We start from the raw sequence: 24689 nt of genomic DNA, 5'->3' as shown, positions 1-24689 counted from the left end.
CAAGCCGCACGCCAGTGCCCCAAAAACCTAGTCGGTACTGAAAGCGGGAACACATCCTACTCCCGCGGGCTCCAAAAAGGCCTCAGCACCCAAAGAACACAAGGCCTCGGAATTGAAGACACCACGAAAACCTTCGGATCCGAAAAAGATTTTGGACACGACACTGAAGCCAAAAGACACACAAACCCCTTCTAAGGCCCCAGATCCGAAATACAAACCGCATTTGCAACCGAAAAAATCGTCGCAGAATGCCACCATCTAAGAGAAAGAACTATTTCTGCCGGATCCCATCGATACGAAGCAAAAAACTCACCATGTGGACCCTAAAACAGGACATATTGTCAACGCGCCACACGAGGAAATTGGACACCCCACACATCCCTGAGGTGCCTGTAAAGAAAAAAGACTGCAACTTAACCTTTAAGACCTTCTTCTCCTGTTCTTCCTCCTAAGCCTACCTCTCCTCAAGTCTCCCATACTTTCCCCATATTCACCACCACCACAGGATGATGATGACCTAGGGGGTGGGGAAGGAAATAATGACCCTTTCACTGATCCTGATGATGACAATAACATACCACCAGACGCATTGGACGACTACAATGTCGTCGTAGATCCTCCAGATCTTCCTGATCCAGATGCATACCCCACTAGACCGTCTCCGCAGATGACAACATTGGGTTTAATCAGCTTGTTGATAGCGTTGCCCAATATCATGGCGTCCAAATATATTCAGACCCCACAGAGGAAGACTTCCTAGTGGACACTTTTGCATAGACTCAAAAGACAGTACTAACATTACCCATGCTTAAAGGTGTCATCAAACACGCTCCAGATGTCTTCAATGACACCGTCAGGACCAGAATGATCAATCCTCGGATTGATAACAAATATAAACCCGCCCCTAATGATCCCACCTACACTAAAGGACAACTCCCCTTAGATTCCCTGGTAGTGTCCAATGCCAGAAAGTGTGCTAACTCTAAAACCTCCTGTGAAGCTCCACCTCCAGACAGTCTAAATTACTAGATGCTTCAGGCAAACAAGTGGCCTCCAAGGCAGCTAATCACTGGAGGATAGCTAATGCACAAGCATTACTTGCCAGATACGACAGGGCTCACTATGATGAACTGGAGTCCCTAATGCAGCATTTGCCTGATCAATAAAAGGCCAAAGCCAATGATTTGATTCAGGAAGGCAAATTAATCACAAACTCATCCATTAAATGTGCTCTCGATGCAGCAGATACTGCATCTAGATCAATCAACACTAGTGTGTTAGTACAAAGGCATGCATGGTTGCGCGTTTCTGGGTTCAAACAAGAAGTACAAGGTGCTATCCTCAATCGGCCGATCAATCGGGGACAACTTTTTGGCCCAGCTGTAGACACATTAGAGAAAATGAAAAAAGACACAGACTGCAAAATCTATGGGAGCATTACAGTCCATCTACACGAGGCTCCTTTCGTTGCTCCTTTTATAGGGGCGCATCCAAAAACATCAGTACAGATACTGCCTCCTCCTCCTACAAAAGTCCCACACAAACCTCCCCCAACAAGGGTTATGTCGGCCAATACTCGACCTGCGACCTCTCAATCTCTACATACAGTCAGATCATTTCCACATGATCACTCTTCAACAAGTCCTTCCACTGCTCAAACAAGGCTACTTCCTTGCCACATTAGACCTCAAGGACGCCTACTTCCATATTCCCATACACCCTGATCACAGGAAATATCTAAGGTTTACAGTGGACGGCCAACACTATCAGTTCAAGGTTCTTCCATTCGGAGTTTCAAAAGCACTCGGGGTGTTCATAAAGTGTCTTGCGGTAGTAGCAGTACACCTGTGAAGGCAGCAGATCCATGTGTTTCCATACCTGGACGACTGGCTAATAAAAGCCAAGTCATACAGCCAGTGTGTTTACCACACTTGCCAAACGATTCAGCTACTACACGACTTGGGGTTCACAGTAAACTACACCAAGTTGCACCTTCAGCCCTCCTACATGCATCCGTATCTAGGAGCCACAATAGACACTTCCAAAGCTCTAGCATACCCCAATCCAGCAAGGAAAGCCAGTATGCAAACCCTCATCACCAAATTTCAACCCCAACCATCTCCCAGCTCAAGTGTTTATGCAGCTCCTAGGAATGATGGCCTCTTGCATTTTCATTGTTCCTCACGCAAGACTAAAGATGCGCCCTCTACAGGAATGCTTAGCACTTCAGTGGAGCCAGACTCGAGGTCGGCTTACAGATCTGGTGTTGGTAGACAGCCGCACACATCGCTCTCTGCAGTGGTAGAACGCACCAAACCTTTCCAGAGAGCGGCCGTTCCTAAAGCCAGTTCTACATATAGTGCTAACAGCGGACGCATCACTCACCGGCTGGGGAGCCCATCTCCTAAACCACTCAATTCAGGGCAGGTGGACCACTCAACAAAAAGTGCTCCGCATCAATCACCTAGAATTACTGGCAATTTTTCTAGCGTTAAAGTAATTCCAATCACATCTTCTCAACAAGACTGTCCTAGTCCGCACTGACAATATGACAGCAATGTATTGCATACAGAAACAAGGAGGGATACATTCTTTGCAGCTGTCTCATCTAGCGTAAAGTATATGGAGATGGGCCATTCCACAGAACATATATCTTCTGGCAGAACATCTTCCAGGAGTGAACAATCAGATTGCAGATCTGTTGAGTCGTCACTCAGCAGATACACAAATGGGAACTTCATCCGCAAGTTCTTCAGCCCTTTTTCCAGATTAGGGGCCACCCAGACATAGATCTGTTTGCCACACATGAAAACGCAAAATGCCCAACCTTCGCCGCCAGGTTCCTGCACCTGTTGTCCAAGGGCAATGTGATATGGATGAACTGGTAAGGCTAATTTGTGTACGCTTTTCTGCCACATCCGCTCATTCCACTAGTAGTATGCAAGCTCAAATAACAGTCTCTCAAGATGATCCTAGTTGCTCCCACATGGACCCGGCAACCATGGTTCACAACACGCCTCGAGCTCTCAGTAATTCCGCACCAAAAATTATCTCTCCCCAACTCTGCTGACGCAGAATCATGGAGAGATAAGGCACCCAGATCCAGTACAACTGATTCTACCAGTCTGGCTCCTGAAGTCCTAGAGTTCGGTTACCTCAACCTCCCATCAGACTGTATGAACATTATTAAAGAAGCCAGGCGCCCCACTACTAGAGCTTGCTATGCAGCTAAATGGAAAAATGTAATCATTTACTGCAATAACTTTAAAATTGACCCGCTAGATGCTTCAATTCAGAACATCATTTTTAGGTCGGGCCTAGCCTAAGACTGCGCACATGCGCAGTCTCGCTGGTGAGATTTAATGATTTAGGGTCAGTGTCAGTATCGGGCTTTAAGCCCCGCTCCTCTTCCCCATTGGCTGGCGTCACCATTTATGCTAAACGGCGGCCAGCCATTGGGAAAGAGCACTTGCTGACGTACAGGTTCTCTATTTGAGCCGTCCCACGTGGACTGGCTCACTTGACTTACTGTCGTCGCAAAAGCTCTGTTATCTTTATGGGGCCATGTGTTTCAAACACATGGCCCCATAAAGATAACAAACCTTTCACAAAGGAGGAAAGTGAAAGCGGAACGTGCTTCGCGCGACACTGCCTCGTTCCTGACGGGCATGTCTTCATTTGAAAGCTTCCGAAATATTTACATGTACACAAACTATCTTATTACTTTTCGTGATACCGGTTATGATTTTTAAACAACACCCTTCGAACTGAACAGAACAGATTTGGCACTAGGAGAGAACAAAAACTGCACACATTTTACGATAGGATAAAATGTCAGACACAGGCCTGCTGGCCCAGTTTAATCTTGCACTGACCTACCACTTTGTTGCTTACTTACGCAGTACATGCTTTACTCGTCCAGTTCTGCCAGGAGTTTGATCCATGACTGGCAATCTCTTGCCATAATCGCATGTTTAAGTCTCGCCTGACCCAGCGCATGCGCTGGTCTGGCGAGACTTATGGAGAGGGCTCCAAAAAGTGCTACCAGGCCAGCCTGGAGCTACAGTGCATGTGCGCGGGCGCGCATGCCGCGCTTTACCGCGATTACTTTCACTTTCACGGCCGCTTTGATGTTTGATCGCGATCACTTTCACTTTTGCGGCCGCACAGCCGCTTGGCATAGCCAATAGATCTCGCTTTTGGGACCTTATAAGTATTTAGTTATGCAACTGTTGCATGGCTAAACACTTATAAGGTCCCAAAGGCGAGACCTATTGGCTATGCCAATGCTTGTTTTGAGGTTACTTTTCGCTCCCCCAAATATCTCTTCTCAAGTCCCACAGAGACTTCTAGCTCGAAGGATGAACACATTCAGCTCTTGTACCTTTTATTTAAGCCATTCGGGTATGTAAATGTTCTTTTTTGTGATGTAAAGGGTTCTAAAGTTATAAGAAGGGAGACATTGGGCGAAACCTGTAAGTTTTAAACAGACAATGAACCCTATGTTAAAGAAATGCAAAATGATGTAACTACAGGACTATTGTTAGCGTATGTTTTTAATCTGCTGTGAAAAGCTCTCCTGCCTGGGCTGTTAAAGGCATCCTCGAGAGCCTGTGGCCGCTTTTCACTCCCCTAGGAGGCTATTGTGCGCGCGTCGCACCTGATAAGGAAAGCTTTAATTGACCATTTTGTAAATAATTATCTTTTGTTCGCATCATCCCTGCTGGACGGAAGGGCCAATGAAGCTCCGTGGCGTTCTTTGATATCACAGGGAAACTTTATTTCTGTTTTACATTGATTAGGAATAGGGTCCAAAGTCAATAATGCGCCTGCATTTCGTTGGATTCTGTTTATTATTATTTTTTTGACACTGTCAACGAGCGTTCAGAGTACTTTAAACACACACATTTTAATAAATCGCTCCCATTTTTTTTCTGATAGCGATGGGGCTGCTGTTGGATAGAAAAACAAAGACGCTGCATTTAAGCACAGGTGTGCTTTCGAGTTTGTAGTTTATTTTAGGCGGAAATTCACATTTTAAGACCAAATGCGTTTACAGGACCAATTATGGCCGAGTGCAGACCTGAAGTGTCCAGATGGAACTCAGTGTTCCGAAAATTATATGATGTCACAGACAACTACTTGACATATAGAACCGTGAAAGAATTTGCTGTGACGAAAGAGAAACGTGTGATTGCGAAATGAACAATGAAATATTGACAGAAAAATAGAACCACATTAAATGTATAAGCAATAAAACACTCCAAATAGAAATATTTGACAGCGATATAAACGTGCATATGGGATCTCCTCTCCTACGGTATCATTTTGGGAACATTGCATTTCCGGGTCCATGACCAACTGTCCAACAGAGGTGGTCATTTGCAGAAATGTGCTGTTTAGCACCACAGTATTTTTTGTACGTGTGTGCTGTTTAGCACAGTTTTTGGCACGCAATGCTGTTTTACAATGTCAAAATCATTGCGCATGTGTGCCAACATGGGCGTAATACACATAGTAAGTCCTACTGCGCAAAAAAGTACAGACGTAGAAAGAAAAAGCGGAGCAAAACGTGTCTCTTTGCCATTTGCACTGAAATCTGCACCGGTTGTCAAGTTACAATGAACATTAGCATCTACCTAAATATTGCAGCACCCGCACGTGTACAAATTAAGCAATCCAAGAATGTTCGTGCGACGTTATGCATTGTTATCCAGCCTTTACCTAATGTTACCTCGTGCGTTCTTTTTATATAGCACACCTGTGTAATATGGCGCCTATGTAAAATAGCGCCTCATTAAAAAAATACCACCCAGGCAGCGCTTGCAATTCGGGCTCAGAAACTCAAAGTAAACGTGTATGTATTGAGACAAAAGTCTACGTGTGTGTCCTGTTTGTTTCAGAAGGCATGCGAAAATGGGAAAGCGCTTTAAATATAGAACAAAAAGTGCACATGTGCGCTAAGCGCCACGAGAGAAATGGAATCGGAAACAGTAGTACAGGATTGTTCTTGCGATAGGACTTAACTTTCACAGAACATAAACATTCCTGGCCATCAGAGGAGGTGTCTCGTATTGGAAGATAACTTGCTAATTCTATGCAGTCACTGGATCGCCTGAGGTTTGTTTAAATGTAAGAGTTGCTTTAAATGGGAGACGCGGACTAGTATCTTGAGCCCGAGTTGGCAACCTGGATATCTGCGGTTCAATCGTGGCTTCGCGTGGTACATCGTGTGATTCTGGGCAGATCACTTCATCTCGATGTGCTTGAAATAGTAAAAATTGTGTGAACCAGCTGTGCAACTTGGTGTATTTCAAAGAGCCCAGGTCACGCCCCCCCTCTCCTCCCTCTCCCCCTCTAACACATCATAGTTTTAGTAATCCGGTTTAACCTGGTCCTGCATATCATTTCTCTTTTACATACTGCACGCCCTTATCTTTAAGACGCCCCTGCTACGAAACTATACATTATTAAAACACACACTCTCTCCCTCTCGCTCTTATTTAAAATTAATATGCCATTTCTCAGGATAGTGTATCAACTCTGTTTACGTTTTTTTATTGCTTCCAGAGTGAACATTTAAAAGACCTCCCCTGCCCTTCTCTCCTGAACTCTTCTTCAATCAGTAATCCGAGGTTTAAATAAATCCTCCATTTATCAAAAGATGGCACTAAAGAAGCTGTGCATTTCGCATTCAGTGCTGGCTTCTGGAAATTGGTTCTGTGTAAATCAATGCTTTCTGACTGTAGGGCCCTGCTATAGAAAACACCCGCCCACCCCCTGGAAGGCAGTGAAGTCTAGTGAACCCCTCAGTCTGACAAAGAGAGGATGTGGCCTAACGGCCAGAGCTGCCAACCATGGAACTTGGGAACCAGTTTAAAGCCGCAACGTCGGCTGAACATCCTGGGATTCAGGGCAAATCACTTAATCTCCCCATGCCTACCAAAAAATGAATGTGTCCTTGTGTAACGTAACTGGTGCTCATGTAAAGCGCTTCGATACCTTCTGGTCGAGTTCACGCTACATAAAACCGCTATAGAAATCTCTTCATTCGTGTACAGATGCCACCATTTGCATAATTGTGCACGTTCTAGTTGGGCGAGACAGTGAATTAACAGGCAGAGCCGAGACTAGGATCTAGCTTGCCTCCACCAACCATGACCCGAGCCGAGCCCTCCGCATAGGAGGCAGATACATCGAGCAAAAATGTTCAAAATATGATAAATGGGCTTCAGAATAAAACAAGCATTGGCATAGCCAATAGGTCTCACCTTTGGGACATTATAAGTGTTTAGCCATGCAACAGTTCATGTTGCACCAAGGATATTGTGCTGCATAGTTAAATACTTATAAGGTCCCAAAGGCGAGACCTATTGGCTATGCCAATGCTTGTTTAGTTGCTGCATCTACAAAGATGCAATCTAGCATACTCCTCTAGAAGATTACATCTGGCTTCCCTTTCCGCCTACCTAAAAAACAGACATTTGTCATTGTTTAGAGTACCTGCTATCAAAGTCTTTATGAAAGGCCTTAAAAGAATAATTCCTCCTACACTACCACACTCTCCAGTGTTGAATCCAAACATTGTCCTTACTAGACTCATGGGTGCCCCATTTCAACCTCTATACAAATGTGAACTGCAGTTCCTTGCATGGAAAGTCGCTTTCCTTGTTGCAGTCACCTCTCTCAGGGGAGTGAGTGAGATCTAGGCTTATTTGGGGTTTCCGGCCAGGCTTCCCGCCAGAGTGGGGGTTGCAAGTGGCCCGGGGAAGCTCTCAGAGGCGGCATGCCTTTTGAAGCTTCCCCCCTGTCTATCCTGGGGGAGGAGACCTAGCACCTCGCCCAGGATGTGCATTGTTGCAGGCCCAGGAGAGCAGCAGCTCTCCTACCCAGGGGTCCAGCAACATGTCTGCTGTGTGGCAGCCTCTCAGACGAGACGTGGATTGGAGGTTAGGTTTCAGGGGGCATCTCTAAGATGCCCTCTGTGGTGCTTGGTACATTAAATCCCACACTGGCATCAGTGTGGGTTTAATGTGCTGAGAAGTTTTATACCAAACTTCTCAGTCTTCAGTGTTGTCATTATGGTGCTGTGGAGGTCGTGTTTGACGAGCTCTCATCACCATGTACTCTTAAATGGCAGCACTGCACTTACAGTGCCCAGGAATGGACCTGGGTACTGTAGGGGCACAGGGCTCATGCTCCTGTGCCGACACCACTAGCATAGGGCACCCAGCTAGAGGGGTGGCTGATGTATGCCAGGGCAGTGTAGGTGTTCATTCATTCATTCAGTGTAGGTGTTGGGCATGGCACACAGGGATGTGTGCCATGTCGACTTTGTTTTGTCTTGCACCCAGACACTCGGCCTGCAAGGTAGGGTGTGTGTGTGTGTGTGTGTGTGTTAGGGTACAGGGCCTCTAAGGGTGGCACAATGAGTGCTGCAGCCCTTAGAGGCCTTCCCTGGTCACAAGGCCCTGGGTACTTAAGGTACCATTTACCAGGGGCTGACATGTGGCCAGGGTTTTCCAATTTGAAGGTTTTTGTTTAGGGAAGGAACATAGCCCATCGCCGTTACCCTCTGTGACTCCTTGCACAGATAGCCCTCAGTCCAGCCCAACACACCCGATACAAGTGTCAGACATTCCATCCCCACGTTGAGGATATACCACTACCTGAGCTCCTTCTGTCCCCAAGTACACCTCCTACACCCTCTTCCCAGCCTTCCACATCAACAGCTCAACCTTCCACATCCCCTCATCATCCTCTTGTGCCTGCTACACCTCCTCCCACACCACCCATACCTGCACTAGCCCACAAACCCGACCAAACCCCAACGCACCCAGTCACATCCACATTACAGACCATAACACCACTCTTCAACACCCCTGACCCTAGACTCGATGAGATCATGAGTGCATTAAATCAAATCAAAGAAGAACTCCAAGCATTTAAGGAGTTGCTTTCTAAACAACCATTGCTCTCTGGAATTACAAGACAGCCCAATGCTAGCGGGCCCTTGATGCACCCAAGAAACACCACTATTCCGTTCTTACCCGGCTGGAAATCAGTTCCCGCCATTAATAATCCAACCCGCCCACGCCGAAGCACCAATTCGCTTTCAGAGTTGGATCTACTATCTCTACTGCACTCATATGCCCCTGCCCTCACGAACCCTATCACGCCCTTGACAATGACCATTCCAACGATCCCCCTCAACCCACACAGGCCCATCAAACATAACATTAAAGGCGTCATGGACAACAACCTAAAGAGTCCCCCTCACCCAAGAACCTACTTTATCCCTCATCACGCCCCGCATCAAATGCATCCTCTTAAATTGTAGATCGGCTGCTAGACACGCAGCAGATATAGCCGACCTCATTCTCGCACAAGATCTCGACTTGATACTGCTTACTGAAACTTGGCTAAATGAATCCTCCTCTCCTATCATTGACATACTAGTACCTCCTAACTATGTCATCATCAGATTGGATAGAACTGATAAAACAGGCGGGGGCATCGCTTGTATACACAGGAGTAGTATATCAGTAAACAGATCACTTACCCCGGTATTCCCTTCCTGCGAATACATATGCCTCCACATCACCAGTAATGACAAACCACTTTGCTCCTTACACACAATATATCATCCACCAGGTGGCAACCTGGCCTTCATTGAGCACGTCATGGACATAATATCAACAAACACCGGGCGCCAAAATACACAAATATTCTTAGGCGACTTCAATCACCACTGGAACGACCACAAGGATGTAATAGTGAATAGCTTCAAAAACTTCTTAGAGGACCTAGACCGTACCCAAATATGCAACAGCCTCACACACGACAAAGGCTCAATACTGGATATAATAATCTCAAAAAGAGATTGCACTCAGCTAGACTCGATCCAACCCTGTGACTGGTCAGACCATCATATCATCACCTTCTTTATCAAGGAAGCAGTGAAACTGAACTCGATGCAATCCACAAAACCTAAAGTCTGGAAAAGAGATACAAAAAAAATAAACCCTTACACCTTCCCATCGTCCAGTTACAACCTACTCCTGCCTCCCACGGGATCGTCGGAAGTCCATGACCTTACCAATCACTACCTTAATACCATGAGCAGGATAATTAATGAGGTAGCCCCCCTGCAACTAAAGAGAGCCTCCATAAAGGACTCCAAACCGTGGTACAATGGCACGCTCAACAATGACAGACGCTCCCTCCGAGCCTCGGAACGCACCTGGAGGTCCACTCCTACAGCCAACCACCTAAATACACGAAGGCAAAAGAGAAACACATACTTCAGAAAGATCAAGCGCACTAAAGCAGAATTCTTCAGCCACCAACTAGACCAGGCAAGAAATCGTCCCAAAAAACTCTTCGAACTAATTAAAACCCAATGTAAGGACACCCCTCAACGTCCACAACTCTTAGATTGCCGGCAACCCAACTGTGAAGAATTCTCTGCCTTCTTCACTCTGGAGACAGATAACATCAAGATGGACCTCCTCAATGATCTAACCCTACACATGGGATCGCACACAAAGTCCTCCCCTGAAATACCAATTGCACTGTACCACTTCCCATCACAGCCTAACCTTAAAAACGACGCCAACTGGTTATCCTTTTCGACATACTCCGATGAAGCCATAAGTAAAATACTTGGGGACATGAACCCTGCCAATCACTTTGTCGATCCTCTACCCGCAAACGCCGTTAAAGACCTAACACCACTACTTCTGCCCCTCTGGACTAAGATCATAAACAGTTCACTTCAACAAGGCTGCATCCTGGGCACCCTCAAAATGGGGCAGGTCTCACCCATTCTAAAGAAACCCACGGTGGACCCGACAGACCTAAACAACTATCGCCCTATCTCCAACATCCCCACACTAGCCAAACTCTTGGAAAAATGTGTACACCTCCAACTGACAAGGCATATTGACCACTTTGACTTGCTGATTAAATACCAATCAGGATTCCGAGCAGGTTACAGTACTGAATCAGCCATGACACACATAATTGATGACGGGCTACAAATCCTGGATCAAAACGGAGCCTGCCTACTCCTCCTGCTAGACTTATCCTCAGCTTTTGATACCGTCAAGCACGAGAACCTGTTGGATCTCCTGAAGCATAGAATGGGCTTATCAGGTGCAGTGTTAAACTGGTTTACCTCATTTCTCCAAAATCGAACACAACAATTCAAGGCCAATAACACCATGTCAAAACCCGTACCAGTTACACTAGGAGTACCGCAAGGGTCTTCTCTATCCCCGACTTTGTTTAACCTGTTCATGGAACCCCTCACCGAACTTCTTCAAGCATCTAACGTGCACTACCACATGTACGCGGATGACACGCAACTATACCTCAAGATCAACACTTTAGAAGACATCAAACTGCTCAACACAACGCTTGGGGACACCCAGATATGGCTGGCAAAAAACCATCTCAAATTAAATGCCCAAAAAAACGAATTCCTGCTTATAGCTCCACCCGCCCAAGTCCCTGTAATGCAAGAGTAGATAAAACACCTGACGGCACTCAATGTTCAACCTACCATCGTTGACTCAGCTAAATCACTGGGAATAACTCTTGACAGTAGCCTCAATATGCAAAAACATATCAGCAATGCTACAAAGGGAGATAACTACCAGATCAACACATTGAGGAAGCTGAAACCTTTCCTACCAAGCAAGGACTTCACGCAAGCAGTACAAGCACTAGTTATCCCCAGAGTGGATTACGGAAGCGTCTCTCTGCGGCCTTCCCAAAGCAACTACGGCACCACTAAGAGCCTCAATCAATGCCGCAGCGAGACTCATCACCGGTTCTAAAAGAAATGTACACATCTCACCAGACCTCAAATCACTAAATTGGCTTCCCCTGGAAGCCAGAATTCACTTGAAGATAGCGTGTATGACGCACAAAGCCATGCACCACAACGCACCTAGATATCTAACACAGAAGCTGACTATCTCTGGTGGGCTCAGGTCTTCCAGAAGTGCGGAAAAACTATTACTAAAACCACAGCGATTCAACAAGAAAAAAACATACAACCGTACCTTCTCAGGAATGGCACCAAGAATCTGGAATGCTTTACCATCCGAAACCAGACTTAACCCCTCTACTGTCTCATTCAAAAAGGAAGTAAAATCAATCCTCATGGCCAAATTCACCTGAATAAGGCCCAATGGTTTTGTGACGAACTACTATAGCGCGGCCATTACCCTAACTAGGACAAGGGACCTGCTAAGCAATCTTGACATTACATCTTCCTGTTGCTTGTCGCATGAGGATAGCGTCATGTTGTACCTGATCACCTTGCTTGTGTAACATGTTTTGTGTATAGATGCTTCAATTCGTCTTTTTGTTTATGTATAAAAACTTTACTTACTGTTAAGCGCTCTGATACCTGCAAGGGTCTTGTCCGCGCTCTATAAAACTTTCAAAATAAAATAAATAAATAAATAGGCCCTGGGCACCTGATTGGCAGGAGTCCAGGGCACACTCAGTCAAAGTACATTCAGCAAAAAGTGGGGGCATACCATGCAAGAAAGATGGCACTTTCTCACAATTACATCGTCCCAAAAAGCTGCTCTGGAGGGTGGGCCCAAGAGTCCACACAGTTTAAGGGAGTGTACCAGGGTAAGAAGTGGGATCCCAAACAGGCTAGGTGTCATGATTGTAAAGCACTAGGACACCAAACTGGATACCTTCACTGCAAAAAAATAAGGCAAATTCCTCTAGTCCACCTGCAGTACCTGCAGATGCTAACTTCCAGATGGGATTCCAGGTGTGGCATGACCATGTCCGTAGCCACAATTTGGCCATATTAGTATTTTGGGGACAGGTAGACTTAGTCTGTGCTGCCTGGCCAGGTAATATTTAAAAAATACAGGCCGTTACCCGAGATTAATGGGTCAAGGATATAGGCCTTGAGGGATACTGGGGCTAGTGTCACAATGGCGACCCAGCAACTGGTTCACTCAGATCAGTACCTGATTGGAAGGTCCTATCCAGTCACCATTGCTAACTGTATCACGTCACCACAGTCCATCCCATGGCTATGGCTACTTTGGACTGGGGTACGGGGGGGGGGGTAGTAGGACAAAAAGTAGTAGTGTCTGCAGCTGTCCCTATAGATTGTCTACTTGGAAATGATTTGGAGACTTGCTCTTGTGCAGAAGTTGAGCTGAGGACCCATGCCAGCATGGTAGGTCTCTCAGTATGGGGTTGTATTACAAACCGAGCAGAGCTCTGAGTGAAAAAGAGATGCAGAATCTAGGAAGAATGGACCACCCCTCCAGGTTGAAGGGCAAGACGACTGAGGGACCAGCTTGTAAACGGATCCCAAGTCAGAACCAGTCTTCTCAGGAAGAGGACTTGGTACTCTCAGAAGGAACTGAGCCTGAAGAGGTTGGGCCCTACCAGGCAGATCTCTTGGGACCAGGGGGACCCTCGAGGATGGATCTGTGCCCAGGGCAAGAAACCTGTCCCACTCTTGAGAGCCTGAGACAGCAAGCTGCTGCACAGGGAGAGGCTGATATCAGTGGCATCCTCAGGGTCTGTTAGGAAGATAGGCTCCTACACTGAGGCCTGAGACTACAAAACTGGTGAAACCAGGAGAGTGGTAGTACCTCAAATTCAGAGAGTTTCTCCTCACTTTGGCCCATGATAGCCCCTTCGCTGGACACCTTGGCCAGGATAAAACTTGGAGTAGGTTAGCCAATAACTTCTACTAGCCAAGGATGTCTCAGAAGGTGAAGGAATTTTGTCAGTACTGTCATTTGCCAAGCCAGTGGCAAGGCAGGAGGTCACCAGAAGGGCCCCTTAATATCCACTGCCAGTGGTTGGTGTACCCTCTGAAAGGGTAGGGGTCTACATTGTTGGCCCCTGAACCCTCCAACAGCCTCGAGGAACAAATATGTTCTGGTGGTGTTGGATCATGCCACCAGGTACCCCAAAGCTATTCCCCTAAGAGCCACCACTGCTCCAGTGATGGCAAAAGCCCTCCTTGGTGTCTTTACCAGGGTTGGTTTTCCAAAGAAGGTAGTATTAGACAGAGGGACAAACTTCCTATCTGCATACCTAAAACACGTGGGAGGAGTGTTGGGTGAATTACAGGTTCACCACACCTTACCACCCGCAAACCAATGGCCTGGTGGAGAGATTCAACCAGACATTGAAAGGCATGATTGGTGGACTCCCTGAAACTCTGTAGCTATGATGTCCTACTTCCTTACCTGCTTTTTGCCTACAGGGAAGTGCCACAGAAGGGAGTGGGTGTTTTCACCCTTTAAACATTTGTTTGAGCACCCTGTTAGAGGTGCTCTGAGTCTTGTAAGAGAAGTATGGGAGAAGCCTCTTAAAAACCAAAACAAGACATAGTGGACTATGTGTTTGGCCTTCGTTCCAGGATAGCTGAGTACATTTAGAAAGCAAACCAAAACCTTGAGGCCAGCCAAGAACTGCAAAAGCAGTGGTATGACCAAAAGGCTGCTATTGTAGAATTGAAACCAGGGCAGAAGGTATGGGTATTGGAGCCTGTGGTCCCTAGGGCACTTTAAGACAAGTGGAGTGGACCCAACCCTATCCTTGAAAGAAAAAGGGAGGCCACCTATCTGGTAGACCTTGGCAGTTGCAAACACCCTAAAAGGGTAATTCATGTCAACCACCTAAAGCCCTATTATGACAGAGCTTACATGACCCAGTTCATGGTTACAGATGAGGGACAGGAAACAGAGTAAATCTCTCACTGATCTCCTCTCCAGCAATCCCCACGATGGCTTTGTTGATGGAGTGGTCTTTTTGGACACTGTCACTGACCAACAGCAGGCTTACTGCAGGCTAGTCCGAAGTCAGAATGCTGGGCTCTTCTCTCTGACCTCTGGTCAGACTAGCTGGTTTACGCATGATGTGGATACTGGTGACCGCCTACCTGTCAAAAACAAAGTTTACAGGCAGTCTGATGTCCAAGAGCGCATCCAGGCTGAAGTTAGTTAAATGCTTGAGTCTGTTGTCATCGAACCCTCCGAGAGCCCCAGTTGTCTTGGTCCCCAAACCTCACTCCAAGTGTGAGGAAAAAATAATTGATGTTTTGTGTGGACTATAGGTGCTAAATGTTGTGACAAACTGATGCACACACAATGCCTAGAGCAGATGAGCTGATTGACAGGTTGGGGGCAGCCAAATATCTCAGTACCTTTGATCTCATGGCTGTGTCCTTGAAGATAGGTTTGACCCCTGGAGCAAAAGAATAATCTGCATTCTCTACACCAAATGGCCACTTCCCATTTACTGTGATGCCCTTTGAATTAAAGGATGCCCGTGTCACCTTCTAACAGTTGGTAAACAAGGAACTAGCAGAGCTGGAATCTTTTAGTGCAGCTTATCTTAACATTGCTTTCTACAACTGCACTTGGCAGGATCTCCTGATCCACCTTGGCAATGTCCTTGAGGCTCTGAGAAGTACAGGTCTCACCATCAAGGCAAGCAAGTGTCAAATAGGGCAGGGAAAGGTTATGTACTTGGGTCACTTGGTAGGTGAAGGCCACGTTCAGTCCCTCCAAACTAAGATCCAGACAATTCTGGACTGGGAAGCTCCAACAACCCAGATCCAAGTCCGAGCAATCCTTGGCTTGACAGGGTACTATAGGAGGTTTGTGAAGGACCATGGGTCCATAGTGACTCCCCTCACAGACATACCTCCAAAGGATGCCCAAGAAAGTGACCTGGACAGTGGAATGTCAAAAGGCTTTTGACTCTCTGAGGAAGAAACGCACTCTCCCCCCAGAGCTAAAAGCTCCAGTCTATACCAAGCAGTTCATTGTGCAGACAGAGGCCTTGGAGCTAGGGATAGGTGCAGTCCTAGCCCAGACAAATACTGAGGGACACAACCAACCTGTTGCTTTTATAAGCAGAAGACTACTCCCTGAGAGCAGCGTTAGAGTGCCATAGTGAGGGAGGCCTTTGCTGTGGTCTGTGCCCTGAAGAAGTTGAGACCATACCTGTTTGGCACTCACTTCCTATTTCAGACAGACCACAGGCCTCTCTGGTGGTTACAACAGATGAAAGGTAAAAATTCCAACCTTCTAAGGTAGTCCAGCTCCCTACAGGGAATGGACTTAACAGTGGAACACAGACTTGGGACTGCCTATGCCAAAATATAGACTCTCCAGGGGAAGGTTAGTTTCATCCTCTTTCGTTTAGGGTGGGGGGTTCGTTTGTTCATGTGGCAAAGTGGCTCTTTTTGAATGGTTAGCCCCCACGTTTTGCCTGGTTTGTGATTGGGTTTTGATTGTAGTGCACAGGGTTCCTGCCATCTGTGTCCCATGTGTCAGTACTTTTTCCCTAAAAAAGAGACATAACCCCAGTTGGTACTTGTATCCCCTGTAAGTCCCTAGTAAGTGATGTCTTGGGTACCTAGGGCCTGGGAGCTGAAGAGGGTCCCCTCAGAACTCACCTCACTGGGACCGTGCCATTGCCCTTGCAGCTTGCATGACCCTATGAGGAAGAATACGACAAAATAGACATGGCACCCTGCCTGGGTTCCATGCCAGCAGCACTGCCCGGAGGTATAGATAAGTCACCCCTCTAGTGAGCTTCTCAGCCCTCAGGCTGGGTGCACTGTACCACAGGTGAGGGAATAGCTGCATGAGCTGATAAACCCCCTACAATGTTGGAGTACATTACTTAATAGTGTAAGTGCCAGTGAAATCATCGAGAGTACATGGGCTAGAAACTTGACAATTAGAATTCCACAGCATCATGATGGCATTATAGAACACAGGAGTGTTTGGTACCAAACTCTCCCTCTCAATAAATTCACACTGATGCCAGTGTTTGATTTTATTGTACCATTGAAAACCTGCCATCCTTGGTGTGGTCTCTGACCGGCTGTAGGCAGCCAGCCACCACCAGATGTGTTTCTGGACCGCTGGGTAGAGAGCCCCTGCCCTCTGGGACCAGAAACAATGCACGTCTTGGGCAGAGGTGTCATGCTTCCTCCCACAGGATGGACTGATGCTCGAAAGGGGAAGCTTCAAATGCTAGCAGCAGATGGCAGCCCCTAGGTTTACACCCTCACTTTGAGTGGGAAAACAGTCGGGGAAAACTCAGGCGAATAGGTGTGCCCATCTCTACCAACTCACCCCTAAGGTGGACTAGCCGAGGTGATGCACCTCTTTCAGTCCCCCCCATCTTGAAGATAGGGAGACTTCTCATTTCAGGGGTAGGTTTGTACCCCCTCCCACTGGAGGGTGGCATAATAGAGGGTGTATCAATTGAGGAACAAAGTGACCCCCTGCTAAGTACAATAAGTCCTAGGGCAGGGAAAATACAGGTGAGAGCAAAATGCCTAGGGAATTATCTAGTCATTCAGTGACAAGTGTCTGACTATTTGATATACAAGTGGACTCAGTGTACTGAAAGTTTGTTAAAAACTTCATTTTATTAATAAATTCTTAGTAAAAACAGTTTTGTTATTTGATAACATGTCAAAAACATAAAATACATTTATACATACAAAGACACTTAAATACACATATTTCAAACATATAGAACACTCAAATGAAAATGTAGATTGTGTCTCATTTTGTGGCATCGTGGCTAGATGGTGGAATTTTTTTTAATTTTTTTATCTACGCACGTTTCGGCTTGTGTACGCCTTCTTCAGGACAGCCAGAAAAATCCTAGAGCAACATATAGATGGAACCAAAATGGATACTTTTGGAACCAACCACAGGTTATTCGATTGCCTCTAGGGTAAAGATAGGACACGAGAGGGTTGTGACATCAGCAGTTCTATATAAATTCATTTTCTAAAAATGGGATGTGTGGTGCTTATAAAGGTAAATAAGTACCATATAGGAACTCGAGTGACGGACCACCCAGGCTAGTTTGTATGTATAATATGAAAAACTGAGCACTTTATTTTAAAAGAATAATACGGATAATCCTGGGTGATTCGGAATTGTCAGAGCTGATAGGTCATCTCAATGCATAGCACGAGGCATCGAGGAATGGAAATCCAGCCGGACACCATGTAGTCGTGCATTCAAATACTAAAGGGTGTAGTGTCTCTAGATAAGGTGCCCATTGGCCCGACCTCCTACATCTAGTATTGAGGAGGCTCCCCCAGACCTAGAAACTAGATCGCTGCAGGCTCGTCTTTTTTCTAAGGTCTTAGCAGAAGACTGAAGAAAACGACTGCCTTGGCCCTAGCCCTACCGGCCTGTCTCCAGCTTCCGTGAACCTGCGACCTGTCTCGTAGCCTGCGACTCCTGAAAACGCTGCGAGGACTGCTTCCTTCGAAAAAGACCCCTATCTCTGGTGGACAGTAGACCTGTCCAGAGGAAACAGATTCCAAGGGCTCCTTATCTAGCTGGTACCACGATCCCTGCCCACTCTGCACCCACGGCCCGATTCGGAGTTGCTCACCTGTGCAGTACAGTCTCCCCAGCAATCCTGACCTCTTCTGATCTGCACAGCTGCGCCTGCAGTGGTGAATCCAGAGCCCCCCCCCCCCCCTCCACCCAGCGACAGTCTCCGGTAAGAAGACTGATGTGGAAAGGCACCCCTACACCCAAAGCCACTGGGCCTTTTTTGAGCTGAACTGATGGTTCTGTTACAACCCCCTACATCTCTGCTTACCTCTGTGGTTGTTGGTCTCACTCTTGCAACCTCCGATGCCATGCCTGCAGCCTGTTTGCCAAAAGAAGAATCCCCATTGAAAAGCATTCGGTGCCCGATGTCCAAATTGCACCCTACACCCAGCCGGCCCTTTGCCGCTGGTGGTGTATGTTTCATGCTGCTTTGTGGACCCTCCTGTGCTTAACCTAACCCCCAAAGCTTGGCCCCTGCAGCTGATCTTCTTACCTGCAAACTGTGTGGCTCCAGGCACCCCCAGTCTCTATTGGAAAGCATTGGGCCGAACCCTGATTTTGACCTCTGCCCTTGTGTTGCTGGTGGTGCACTTTTGGTACTCACCTGACCCTTGCTGGCTTTTGTTCCCGAAGACTGGAATTGTAAGTGCATTACTTACCTGTTTAACTACGATATTGTTTTCCCCCTAGGATAAGATTTAACTGTTCGGAGTGTCTTGTTTTCATAGTGAAAAGTTTTTTTAAAATCAAAAACGTACTTATCTTGTTGTGAAGATATTGGTCTTAAAATAAAATACAATGTATATTTTTCAAAAATTTGGTCTGGATCTTTTTGAGTCGTGTGTCCATTATTGATCACTATTGTGCAATAATTGTCTTATGCTCCTCTGTATTGGTCCTAAAGCCGCTCGCCCACACTAACACTAATGGAGTAGTTTGGATTTCACATTGAGCCTTGTACACTTTTGGGGAACCCATGCACACTGTGCATGGTATAACCACCTACTGGTAATACCATATACAGAGCCAGCTGGTCATTGCATAATGCAATATGGAGGATGTGAGGTAAAATCCCCCCTGTAGGAAGCTGGGTTTCTGTTGCAGTATCCCTGCCCCCCCCCCATTTTTTGATAGACTACTGATGCACTTGGACAATCCGGTACCCAGGGCTGTGTTCTTCCCCCAAAACTGAACCTTGTATCCCCAATTGCCACCTCTGTGGCCACATGCAAGTCCCTTGTAAAAGGTACCTTGGATACCAAGGGCACTGTGACCAGAGATGGCCTCTAAGGGCTGCAGCACTTATTGTGGCTTAGAGGTCCTTTACCTTTACACCCACACACTTCCTTTGCAGGCTGTGTGTCTTGGTGCAGAACAAAGTGAAGAGTCGACATGGCACACATCCCTGTGTGCCATGCCTACAACCCACTGCCCTGGCATAGATCAGTCAAAACGAGCAGCCGATGGTGGGTCCACTGACTGGTACACACCAGCCTGCCACCACAAGACATGATTCTGGCCCCCTGGGATGGGAGCCTTTGAACCCTGAGCCAAGAAACAAAGCCTTTACTGGATGAAGGTGGTCCCACCTCCCCCAGGCCAGGGAGAGCCATCTGTGACAGGGGAGCTTCAAAGGCCTTGACGCCATTGTAACACAACCCCAGCCTCTCCTGCTATCAGGAGCTGGCATCCTTCCTGTCTCATCTCCTTTACGGCGGGAAGACGGGCAGGAAAAATTAGAGCGGCCCAGAAGGTGTGCCCATCTCTGCCAACCCCACCCCTCAGGTGTGGGAGGCAAGGTGAAGCCCACAATTCAGTGCCTGCCATCTTGCAGATGGCAGGCACTCTCCAATCAGGATTAGGGATTGCGGCCACTCCCCTACGTGGGGTGAGCAGACCAATGGTTTAGTCACCCTATGGGCAGCCCATAGGCAACTGCCTGAGACTCCTAAAATGCCCCCTAAATACAGTATTTAGGGGGCAGCCCAGAACCAAGAAGACACAAACTGACCAGAAGAAGAGGAGGACAGAAGAAGCAGTGCTGAACTAAGAAGAGGACGCCCACTGACGTGGCCCCAGCCCTACCGGCCTGTCCACAGCTCAAAGCTGCTCCAGCGAAATCCTGGTGTGTCCTGCAGCCCCCAAGAACCCAAAGGACCTGCCCTGCCTTCCAAAACCAAGACTGTCTCCCGTGAGCACCGGATTTGCTCACCCACGGGTTTTCTTACCAGCTCCGGCCAAATCCACAAGTCTGCACCACTCTGCACCAAACACCCGTGGCCTGAGTTCGAGTGGCCCAACAGAAGGTCTCACTGGCGATTTTGACCCAAGATCTGGTGATCTCTGACCTGCCTCGAACCTCCAAGCGAAGCCTGCGGCCTCTCTAGAGGATTCCCCCCCGACCGTGACCAGAGCTGCTAAGAAAACCGGATGCCTAAAGACACCCCTGCACCCTATGTCCCATGACCTTGGGTGGCCCAACCAATGGCTTCCCAGCATCCCCAGGCATCCCATATTACCTTTCCAACCGGTGGTCAGCTCCACAAGATCTTCGTCCCCGAGCCTGCAGTCTTTGTTGTAACCGATTAATCCCCATTAAAATCAACAGGGCACTAGATGCCAAAATAGCACCCTGCACCCAGCCGCCTGTGCGCTGCTGCGTTGGGTGTGCTTTGGGTGCTAACTCTGATCCCCCTTTGCCCTGAGCCTAACCAGGAGCTTTGCTCCCACAACCTTGTGGCCTGTTCGTGAGCAGCCGCCAACCGTAGGCCTCCATTGGATAACATTGGGCCTCAGCACTCTGCACCCGGCCACCCTAGTGCCGCTGAGGGTGCACCTTTTGGTGGTGTCTTGAACCCCCATTTGCCCTGAGCTTAAGTCCGGGAGCTTTGCTCCCACAACCCAGTGGCCTGCTTGCCAGCAGCCACTAACCGGAGGCCCACTATCCCCCATTGGACAACACTGGGCCTCATCACACTGCACCCGGCCGCCCTAGTGCTGCTGAGGGTGTAACGAGAGTGCATCCTTGACCCTGGGGGAACCCTGGTTCTAACCCCAGGATACCAACTCCCACAAATAAGTACTTGCCTGCAAACCGTTGACTTAATTTCCTTCCATAGGATTGCATTGACTGCTCTTCCATGAATTCTTCTAAATGTGGAGTTGGTTTGTATGAAACATTGTAAAACTGCAATTGTACTAAAAATTAATTTTTCTGTGTGATATCTATGCCTATCACACTGATTAGCAAAAGTAACTTAAAGTAACGTGCACAGTAATCTCTAAAGTAACTGAAAAGTAATTTCAAACTGTTGACTTAACTGTAAGTCAACAAACTGCATTTGAACCTGCTTTCAACTGTAAATCACTGCATAAGATTTGCAAAGTATTTTCACTTACCTGCACCAGGCTTGGCTTGGTTCTAGAAATAAATATTTTTGATACAAACACATTGGTCTGAGTTCAGTCTTCGAGAGTGTGGCATCATTTGCTGCCTGAGTGTGTACAACAAATGCTTAACACTACCCTCTGATAAAGCCTCACTGCTCGCCCACACTACCACAAATGGTAAGGTGCGATCTACTTTTGTCTCTGCCTACCTGTGGGGTTCCACTGGACTCTGTGCACACTATACCTCATTTTGGTGTACTATATACAGAACCAGCTTCCTACACCCCCTCTATCTCTCCCAAGGCAGTAACACCGGACACTTAAACTTTTATCTTACTGGCTTCTTGGATCCATAGAACAATCCCTAGTCTAAACAGTACACTGCCTTTCTCAGGGCTCGCGTTTCTCTGTGTTTTTTGCATTGTTTTTGATCAGCAAGATTTTGTCTCCAACTTTTTACTGATTAGTTGTTTTTGCTTTACTACCCCAGCAGCGTGTAAAGCAGTACGTCTCCGCGCACTGTACCGCTCACTGTTCCCAATGAAGCGCCACGCCAGGACGCGGCACTAAGCAACGTCCCTACAAGTGGAAGAACGCTTGGGTAAGTTAAACAGTTGTTTGTTTGATTCCAGCCATCCACAGTTTGGTCTGTATGATGTCGGTGTGGGGCAATGCTTGCCGGGACCTCTTGTTTGCATTTGCTCGATGCTAATCTCTTGGTTCAGGGGCATCCCAATCCCATGCTTTGACAGAGTACATGGGAGTTAATGTTCATGCCTTTGCTTGTCTCGTGGATAGTGTACCAGTGCCTTCTCTAAAGGATGAGGCATGTCCTCTTGTGCCATGAGACAAAACACTCCAGCTGTTCAAGTCAATATAGTCTTTATTCGATTGTCATAATTATTAAAGACACAGTACAAAAAGTGACTGAGGAAATTCATAATGCATAAAAATACATCCAATTAAAAACATAGTTAAAAGTTGATAAAAAGGTATAGGTAAAATGCATTGGTGATAATACGCAATATACAGATATTTACACAACTATTGGCAAATGCTATTTACCCTCTCATTGATGCACAAAACAAAACCTACACCTGGTTTTGGTATCCATGACAACCACCCATACTGGGAGTGAACTTGCAATGCCAATCCACTGAAGATAGTCCTAGGGTGGGACTGGCAAGAATTAGAGGACCCTCAACGTAGTGGCTCGGATGCCCCACATCCAGCTAAAAAATTTAACTGCAGCAATTACTATAGGCTCATACGTGTTGGTCTTCAAGATCCGTAGCGCCTCGATGCCGGACTTTGTGCCCAGATTCAAGCATTTATTTCTTGGTAACTTGTAAGCTGGACATACACAAATATAATATGTGCTAACGTTTCAATATGATCTGGACATGTATTACATTTATTGGGAGGGAACCCACCTTAAATCGATAAAACCGCTTCCTATCACTTGGTTTAGTGATAAAATCCCAGTAACATTCAAACTCAGTATCTTGTTTAAACTCCAAGAATGCCCCGGACAGAGTATGCCCCAGAGTAGATGAAAGCTGATTTGGACTTGACCATGTTCCAATACGCTGCCTTAAAATCTTTTTTCGAAGGGAATGTGCCACTTGCTGGGTCTTCCCACAGGTTGCTCAACCCCATATTGGTCAATAAACTTATCTTGCATAACCAGGTGATCTTACAAGAATGGTCTGCCCTCCCCGAACATCATATAACGCCTCGGCATAAGCAGACAACTCAGGGGTTGACCAAAGCCTTCTCCAGAATGCTAACAGTCTGTAGCGTGCTATGTCCTCTGTAGTATGGCAGCCCAAAGCTAAGTAAAGGGGCTTAAGCGGTGTTTACTGCGGGAGGCCTGTTATAGCTCTCACAAATTTGTTTTGAGCTGTAGTCAAGGGTGATAAATCATCAAAGCCCCAAAGTTCAGCACCACAGAGTATAGAGGTGATCTTGGAATTATAGATCTTTAGGGCGGAGGTTATTGGCTTAGTCTGTGAAAGCCTTAGTTGTTTTGTGAGTACACCAGCTAGCGGGGTATGTTTTAGAGCCAGTAAATCAATCTGTAGCTTCCACTGTAATTTCCTACCAAAATTATCCCCAGATATGTAAAAACATCAGTCTGTTCCAAGAATATGTTGTTCACGAAGACTCTCCCTTTAATGGCTTTGTGTTTGTGGAGGACCATAAACTCCACATGAACCACAAGCTCATGATCTCAGCGTAACTCTTCAAATCTCGTCAGGGCAGACTTCAACCCCTTTTGTATCTTTGAAATTATCAAGGTATCGTCTGCGAACATGAGCAGGGGTTTCTTCGTGGTGGCTAATGTGGGGGCATCTGTTGGGTGGGTAGAGAAATATTGAACAACCCTATTAATAAATAGAGAAAATAGGGTAGGTGCTAAAATGCACCCTTGACGTACACCCTTAAACGGGGAACCTGTCCGTGACATTCCCCTGCGAGCCGCAGCGAACCTGTGCATAATTAGAATCGTGAAGTTTAACTAAGATTGCCAGCATTTCCAATGGCATCCCCATTTCTGCAAAAACACTTCATTTTGTTACGAGGGACCATATGAAAGGCGGATTTGAGATCCATAAAAGCCGTGAAAATTGTACCCCCTCCAATGATGATAACCCGCCAATAGATTAACATAAACCTAAAAACCTGATCAATGTTGCCCGTGTGTGGGCGGAACCCTGCCTGGAGCGTTGTCAAGATGTCATGCTCTGCTATCCAGGACTGGACTTTGCACAACACTAACCTGGCAACATTCTTTTGGATGGAGTCTGAGGCTTATCGGCCTATAGTTGCCTGGTAGGGATCGGGAGGATTTCCGCACCTCTCCGTGTATCTGGAGCTGGGACTTGTGTGTGCCCTGGAGGAGGC

The 24689-nt window shown here is 46.8% G+C and overlaps 1 protein-coding gene across 4 annotated transcripts in view; it reads left to right on the top strand.

Moving 5' to 3' along the window:
• FAM13B (family with sequence similarity 13 member B) overlaps positions 1 to 24689 on the top strand; it is a 446070-nt gene that overhangs the window by 31144 nt on the left and 390237 nt on the right. For 3 of the 4 annotated variants that reach the window (XM_085630302.1, XM_085630304.1, XM_085630305.1), the window contains exon 3: positions 22273 to 22383. The gene's annotated coding sequence lies outside the window, so the exon portion shown is untranslated. The remainder of the gene's footprint in view (positions 1 to 22272; positions 22384 to 24689) is intronic. The other variant, XM_085630303.1, reaches the window with a different exon arrangement.

This window comes from Triturus cristatus, chromosome 10 (genome assembly GCF_964204655.1).
Source record: "Triturus cristatus chromosome 10, aTriCri1.1, whole genome shotgun sequence".
Classification (NCBI taxonomy): Eukaryota; Metazoa; Chordata; class Amphibia; order Caudata; family Salamandridae; genus Triturus; species Triturus cristatus.
This window is presented reverse-complemented; position numbering and strand designations above follow the sequence as displayed.